A 7,589-nucleotide genomic window follows, 5' to 3' on the forward strand; every position below is an offset into this window, starting at 1 on the left:
TGCCCGGGAGGGTGAGCTTTTAATTCGGCAGGAGGCATGTGGGGCCCTGGAGAACTCATCAACCTGTCAGTCAATGAGTTGTCACCAATGCAGTTGGTTAATGAGTTGCCAAATGTAAAGTTGGTTAATGAGTTGCCAAATATAAATTTGGTTAATGAGTTGCCACTTCAACTTTTCACTGCGGTTGGTTACAGTTAGTGTTCTCGGGCTTAATAGTCGCCCAAGGGGGTGTATAGCGGTCGATGGCCGTTGTGGAGTGCGTTTATTGTGGTTGATTTTGACTTTGCCTGGCTGGTGGAATTTGTGGGAGGCAGGCAAGGGGATTGGTGTGGGTTGGTTGGCCGGAAGGGAGCTGCTTGCATTGGGGTGTTATCCTGACTTTGTTTCGCTGGTGAGAGTAGGCAGCGGCAGGCAGGCAAGCGGAATGTCGTGTGGGGTGCAGTGAGAGGTTGTAATGACGCTGCTTTGCAGCTGACCATGTGCCCTGATTTGTGACGCCCGTTTGGAGGCTGATATCTCAGGAAGGCCGAGGCCGATTTCCTCCGGGTATGGCTCGTTGCGTGCGGCAGGAGGAGGCGCAGCGTACGGTACCGAGCACTGGGAGGTGCGGTGCTGCCCGCCGGAGGTACAGCGAAAGGCTGCAAACCACTTTCCGCCGCCTCCCTCCGCGGGCGTGAGACCGACGGTCGTCCGGTTTGGTTCCGCGGCTAGAGCAGGACGAGGGGCAGCGAACGGTACCGGAACGAACCCGGTCGCACACCGGGAAGTCGACTAGCGGGCCGCCGAAAGCGAGCTCGGTGCCCCGGTTTGTCCGTCCCACCCGGAGGCCCATATCTCCGGAAGGCACAGGCCGATTTCCACCGGGTATGTCTCGTTGTGTGCGGCCGGACCAGGCGCAGCGGACGGTGCCGAGCACTCGGAGGTCGGGCGCTGCCCGCCGGAGGTACAGCGAAAGGCTGCAAACCACTTTCCGCCGCCTCCCTCCGCGGGCGTGAGACCGACGGTCGTCCGGTTTGGTTCCGCGGCTAGAGCAGGACGAGGGGCAGCGAACGGTACCGGAACGAACCCGGTCGCACACCGGGAAGTCGACTAGCGGGCCGCCGAAAGCGAGCTCGGTGCCCCGGTTTGTCCGTCCCACCCGGAGGCCCATATCTCCGGAAGGCACAGGCCGATTTCCACCGGGTATGGCTCGTTGTGTGCGGCAGGACCAGGCGCAGCGGACGGTACCGAGCACTCGGAGGTCGGGCGCTGCCCGCCGGAGGTACAGCGAAAGGCTGCAAACCACTTTCCGCCGCCTCCCTCCGCGGGCGTGAGACCGACGGTCGTCGGGTTTGTTTCCGCGGCTAGAGCAGGACGAGGGGCAGCGAACGGTACCGGAACGAACCCGGTCGCACACCGGGAAGTCGACCAGCGGGCCGCCGAAAGCGTGCTCGGGTCCCCGGTTTGTCTGTCCCACCCGGAGGCTGATATCTGAGGAAGTCCGAGGCCGATCTCCTCCGGCTAACTCGGCGGGCAATGTGTCCCCCCCCTACCCCCCACCATCTTCGGCTGATTACCGTGGCTGGACCGGATCAAGGAGCAACGGAACCGTGCCAGAACGACGTCGGTCGGACGGCGTGAACTGATAGTGCCGAGGCCGGAAACCGAGCCGGAAATGTGCACCGATTTATTGGTCCCACTCGCAGGCCCATATCTCCGGAAGGCCGAGGCCGATTTCCTCCGGGTATGGTTCGCTGCGTGCAGCCGGAAGGGGAGCAGCGGACGGCACTGAGCAGCCGGAGGTGCGGCGCTGCCCGCCGGAGCTGCAAGCGAAAGGCTGCGCACCGCTTTCCGCTGGTTAACTCGGCAGGCCGTCAGGCCGACCGACTCCGCTTCAGCACGGGAGCTAGAGTCGGGCAAGGGGCACCGAAGGGTACCGGAAGGATCACGTTCGGACACCGGGAAGTCGAGTGCCGGGCCGCCGAAAGCGAGCTCGGGGCCCCGGTTTGTCCGTCCCACCCGGAGGCCCATATCTCGAGAAGGCACAGGCCGATTTCCTCCGGGTTTGGCTCGCTGCGTGCGGCCGGACGAGGTGCAGCGAACGGTACCGAGCACTCGGAGGTGCGGCGCTGCCCGCCGGAGGTACAGCGAAAGGCTGCAAACCGCTTTCCGCCTCCTCTCCCCTCGGGCGTGAGACCGACGGTCGTCTGGTTTGCTTCCGCGGCAAGAGCAGGACGAGGGGCACCGAGCGGTACCAGAACGAACCCGGTCGCACACCGGGATGTCGAGTGCCCGGCCCAAACCCGCTACCCCCCCCCCACCCGAAAGCGAGCCACGGTTTGTGGATTAAAAGTGAAGCGGCAAAGATTTGTAAAACAGCGTGAAATGATGAACCAGAAGCCCAAAGTAATGGTGGGAATAAAAGTTCCGAAATGTGAAATGGTGAACCAGAAGTTGTGTGAACTGTTTAACCCAAAGTGGCAAAAATGGATTAAAAGGGGTGAAATGATCGACCGCAAAGCAGGGCAAGCATTAAACAAAAGCAGCAGCATTTTTTAAAAAGGGACAAATGGTTTACCAGAATCCCAAAAGAATGCTCAGAGACTTAAGTGCCAAAGGGGCAAATGGTTAACCAGAAGCTGGGTGAACTGCTTAACCCAAAGTGGGAAAAAGGATAAAAAAGGGGTGAACTGATCAACCAGAAGTCGACAACAATGTGCGGCGATTAAGTCTGAAAGAGGGAAAGGTTGACCGGAAAGCAGGGAAATGATTAAACAAAAGCAGAAAAATTCAGTAAAAAGGGGCAAGTGGTGAACCAGAAGTTGGGTGAACTGCTTAACCAAAAGTGGGAAAGAGGATTAAAAGGGGAGAAATGTTGAACCAGATGTCGAAAACAATGCGCGGCGATGAAGTCTGAAAGAGGAAAAGGTTGACCGCAAAGCAGGGAAAGGATTAAACAGAAGCAGCAATATCTTTTAAAAAGGGACAAATGGTGAACCAGAATCCCCAAAAGAATGCTCAGAGACTTAAGTCCCAAAGGGCAAATGGTTAACCAGAAGCTGGGTGAACTGTTTAACCAAAAGTGGGAAAAAGGATTAAAATGTTGTGAAATGATTAACCAGAAGGCGAAAGCAAAGTGCGGCGGCGAAGTCCTAAAGGGGAAAAGGTTGACCATAAAGCAGGGAAATGATTAAACAAAAGCAGAAAAATTCAGTAAGAAGGGGCAAATGGTTAACCAGAAGTTGGGTGAACTGCTTAACCAAAAGTGGGAAAGAGGATTAAAAGGGGAGAAATGTTGAACCAGATGTCGAAAACAATGCGCGGCGATGAAGTCTGAAAGAGGAATAGGTCGACCGCAAAGCAGGGAAATGATTAAACAAAAGCAGAAAAATTCAGTAAAAAGGGGCAAATGGTGAACCAGAAGCTGGGTGAACTGCTTAACCAAAAGTGGGAAAAAGGATTAAAAGGGGAGAAATGTTGAACCAGATGTCGAAAACAAGGTGCGGCGATGAAGTCTGAAAGAGGAATAGGTCGACCGCAAAGCAGGGAAAGGTTTAATCAAAAGCAGCAATATCTTTTAAAAAGGGACAAATGGTGAACCAGAATCACAAAAGAATGCTCAGAGACTTAAGTCCCAAAGGGGAAATGGTTAACCAGTAGCTGGGTGAACTGTCCAACCCAAAGTGGGAAAAAGGATTAAAAGGGGTGAAATGATTAACCAGAAGGCGAAAGCAAAGTGCGGCGGCGAAGTCGTAAGGGGGAAAAGGTTGACCAGAAAGCAGGGAAAGCATTAAACAAAAGCGGCAACATTTTTAAAAAAGTGGCAAATGGTTAACCAGAATCCAAAAGAATGCTCAGAGACTTAAGTCCCAAAGGGGAAATGGTTAACCAGAAGCTGGGTGAACTGGTGAACCAAAAGTGGGAAAAAGGATTAAAAGGGGAGAAATGTTTAACCAGAAGGCAAAGCAAAGTGCGGCGGCGAAGTCCAAAAGGGGAAAAGGTTGACAAGAAAGCAGGGAAATGATTAAACCAAAGCGGAAAAATTCAGTATAATGGGGCAAATGGTTAACCAGAAGCTGGGTGAAATGGTTAACCGAAAGTGGCAAAAAAAGATTTAAAGGGGAAAAATGATTAACCAGAAGTCGACAACAATGCGCGGCGATGAAGTCTGAAAGGGGAAAAGGTTGACCACATAGCAGGGAAACGATTAAACAAAAGCGGCAACATTTTTTAAAAAGTGGCAAATGATTAACCAGAATCCCAAAAGAATGCTCAGAGACTAAGTCCCAAAGGGGAAATGGTTAACCAGAAGCTGGGGGAAATGGTTAACCAAAAGTTGCAAAAATGATTAAAAGGGGTGAAATGATTAACCAGGAGGCTAAAGCAATGTGCCGCGGTGAAGTCTGAAAGAGGGAAAGGTTGACCAGAAAGCATTAAACAAAAGCGGCAACATTTTTTAAAAATTGGCAAATGATTAACCAGAATCCCAAAAGAATGCTCAGAGACTAAGTCCCATAGGGGAAATGGTTAACCAGAAGCTGGGGGAAATGGTTAACCAAAAGTTGCAAAAATGATTAAAAGGGGTGAAATGATTAACCAGGAGGCTGGAGCAATGTGCCGCGGTGAAGTCTGAAAGAGGGAAAGGTTGACCAGAAAGCATTAAACAAAAGTGGCAACATTTTTTAAAAATTGGCAAATGATTAACCAGAATCCCAAAAGAATGCTCAGAGACTAAGTCCCAAAGGGGAAATGGTTAACCAGAAGCTGGGGGAAATGGTTAACCAAAAGTTGCAAAAATGATTAAAAGGGGTGAAATGATTAACCAGGAGGCTGAAGCAATGTGCCGCGGTGAAGTCTGAAAGAGGGAAAGGTTGACCAGAAAGCATTAAACAAAAGTGGCAACATTTTTAAAAAATTGGCAAATGATTAACCAGAATCCCAAAAGAATGCTCAGAGACCAAGTCCCAAAGGGGAAATGGTTAACCAGAAGCTGGGGGAAATGGTTAACCAAAAGTTGCAAAAATGATTAAAAGGGGTGAAATGATTAACCAGGAGGCTAAAGCAATGTGCCGCGGTGAAGTCTGAAAGAGGGAAAGGTTGACCAGAAAGCATTAAACAAAAGCGGCAACATTTTTTAAAAATTGGCAAATGATTAACCAGAATCCCAAAAGAATGCTCAGAGACTAAGTCCCAAAGGGGAAATGGTTAACCAGAAGCTGGGGGAAATGGTTAACCAAAAGTTGCAAAAATGATTAAAAGGGGTGAAATGATTAACCAGGAGGCTGAAGCAATGTGCCGCGGTGAAGTCTGAAAGAGGGAAAGGTTGACCAGAAAGCATTAAACAAAAGTGGCAACATTTTTTAAAAATTGGCAAATGATTAACCAGAATCCCAAAAGAATGCTCAGAGACTAAGTCCCAAAGGGGAAATGGTTAACCAGAAGCTGGGGAAATGGTTAACCAAAAGTTGCAAAATGATTAAAAGGGGTGAAATGATTAACCAGGAGGCTAAAGCAATGTGCCGCGGTGAAGTCTGAAAGAGGGAAAGGGTTGACCAGAAAGCATTAAACAAAAGTGGCAACATTTTTAAAAATTGGCAAATGATTAACCAGAATCCCAAAAGAATGCTCAGAGACTAAGTCCCAAAGGGGAAATGGTTAACCAGAAGCTGGGGGAAATGGTTAACCAAAAGTTGCAAAAATGATTAAAAGGGGTGAAATGATTAACCAGGAGGCTGGAGCAATGTGCCGCGGTGAAGTCTGAAAGAGGGAAAGGTTGACCAGAAAGCATTAAACAAAAGTGGCAACATTTTTTAAAAATTGGCAAATGATTAACCAGAATCCCAAAAGAATGCTCAGAGACTAAGTCCCAAAGGGGAAATGGTTAACCAGAAGCTGGGGGAAATGGTTAACCAAAAGTTGCAAAAATGATTAAAAGGGGTGAAATGATTAACCAGGAGGCTGAAGCAATGTGCCGCGGTGAAGTCTGAAAGAGGGAAAGGTTGACCAGAAAGCATTAAACAAAAGTGGCAACATTTTTAAAAAATTGGCAAATGATTAACCAGAATCCCAAAAGAATGCTCAGAGACCAAGTCCCAAAGGGGAAATGGTAACCAGAAGCTGGGGGAAATGGTTAACCAAAAGTTGCAAAAATGATTAAAAGGGGTGAAATGATTAACCAGGAGGCTAAAGCAATGTGCCGCGGTGAAGTCTGAAAGAGGGAAAGGTTGACCAGAAAGCATTAAACAAAAGCGGCAACATTTTTTAAAAATTGGCAAATGATTAACCAGAATCCCAAAAGAATGCTCAGAGACTAAGTCCCAAAGGGGAAATGGTTAACCAGAAGCTGGGTGAAATGGTTAACCAAAAGTTGCAAAAATGATTAAAAGGGGTGAAATGATCAACCAGAAGTCGAAAATAATGTGCGGCGATGAAGTCCTAAGGGGCAAAAGTCACCCAGAAGGCAGGAAATGATCAAACGAAAGCAGCCAAAAAATTATTAAAAGAGGGGAACTGATGAACCAAAAGATGAGAAACGGCCCGCAGAGACTAAGTCCAAAACGGGAACTGGTGAACCGGAAATGATTAACCAAAAACTAAGTCCGAAGAGGGAACTGGTAAACCAGAACTGAGTAACCCGATTTTTAAAATTAATTATAAATGGGGAAACGATTGAGCAAAAGGCGGAAATTAAGTCACAGGGACCATGTCCGAAAGGGCAAGAGGTTACCCCGTAGGGGGCATTCGTCAACTCAATCTGAAAAATTTGGAGGCAAATCTGACCAAAATGCGGGAAATCGGACCACACCGCGAGGGGCGCCATTCGACGGGGCAGGGTTAGACGCGTCGAACGGTACCTGAAGGTCCCGGCTGCGACACGTGAGTCCGGAGATATGGCCAGTCAAAGTCTGATGGGAGGTACCGAAGCCGAAAAATCGAAACGCGTTTGCGGCGATTCGGTGTCAGAGAGTCGGTCACGAATTCAAATTCGTCCCGCTGATTCGCCAATTGCCAGCCGGTTCCGGGGGGATTGGCGGGGTACCTGCAGGATAGTAAGAGGTGGCATGTCGAGACTTAGCCTGTTTACCAGACTTGTGTCTAGCGCCTCCAGGTCTGCAGAGACCGACCCGGGCTGCCGCCCAACCGACTTTTAAGCCTTTTGGGAGTGGGAATTTTTCCCATTTTTCCCCATTTTTCGGGTTTTTTGGTCGGGCTTGAAAACGGCGGCCCCGAGGCCTCCCGGGGCTGGCGGGCTTCGGCTCCCTTGCGAGAGGGTCCGAATTCCACCCGTTTAAGCCCAGAAAGGAGTTCGGAAGTCAGTCGGTCGAGGGAACCCCTTCGGAAGTCCGACGGGGATGGATTCGGCCGGCGTTTCGGATCTCCGGTCAGAGGATTCCCCCCCTGGGCGGGGGGGTGCGAGTAGCTGCCGGCAAACGGTCCCTTGCACTTGTGCACAAAAAGTCCGAGCACAGGTTAATGAGTTGGCCGCGGAAGCCCCTATGCCGAAATGAGAAAGCCCCCTTTGCGGGGATTTAGTGACGCATCTGCGGCCGGAGGTGGGAGGCCGTCCTGCCGAATTGACACTTGTCATTCGGGCACCTAGGGATTGGTCA

Source organism: Heptranchias perlo, unplaced genomic scaffold (genome assembly GCF_035084215.1).
Source record: "Heptranchias perlo isolate sHepPer1 unplaced genomic scaffold, sHepPer1.hap1 HAP1_SCAFFOLD_714, whole genome shotgun sequence".
Classification (NCBI taxonomy): domain Eukaryota; kingdom Metazoa; phylum Chordata; class Chondrichthyes; order Hexanchiformes; family Hexanchidae; genus Heptranchias; species Heptranchias perlo.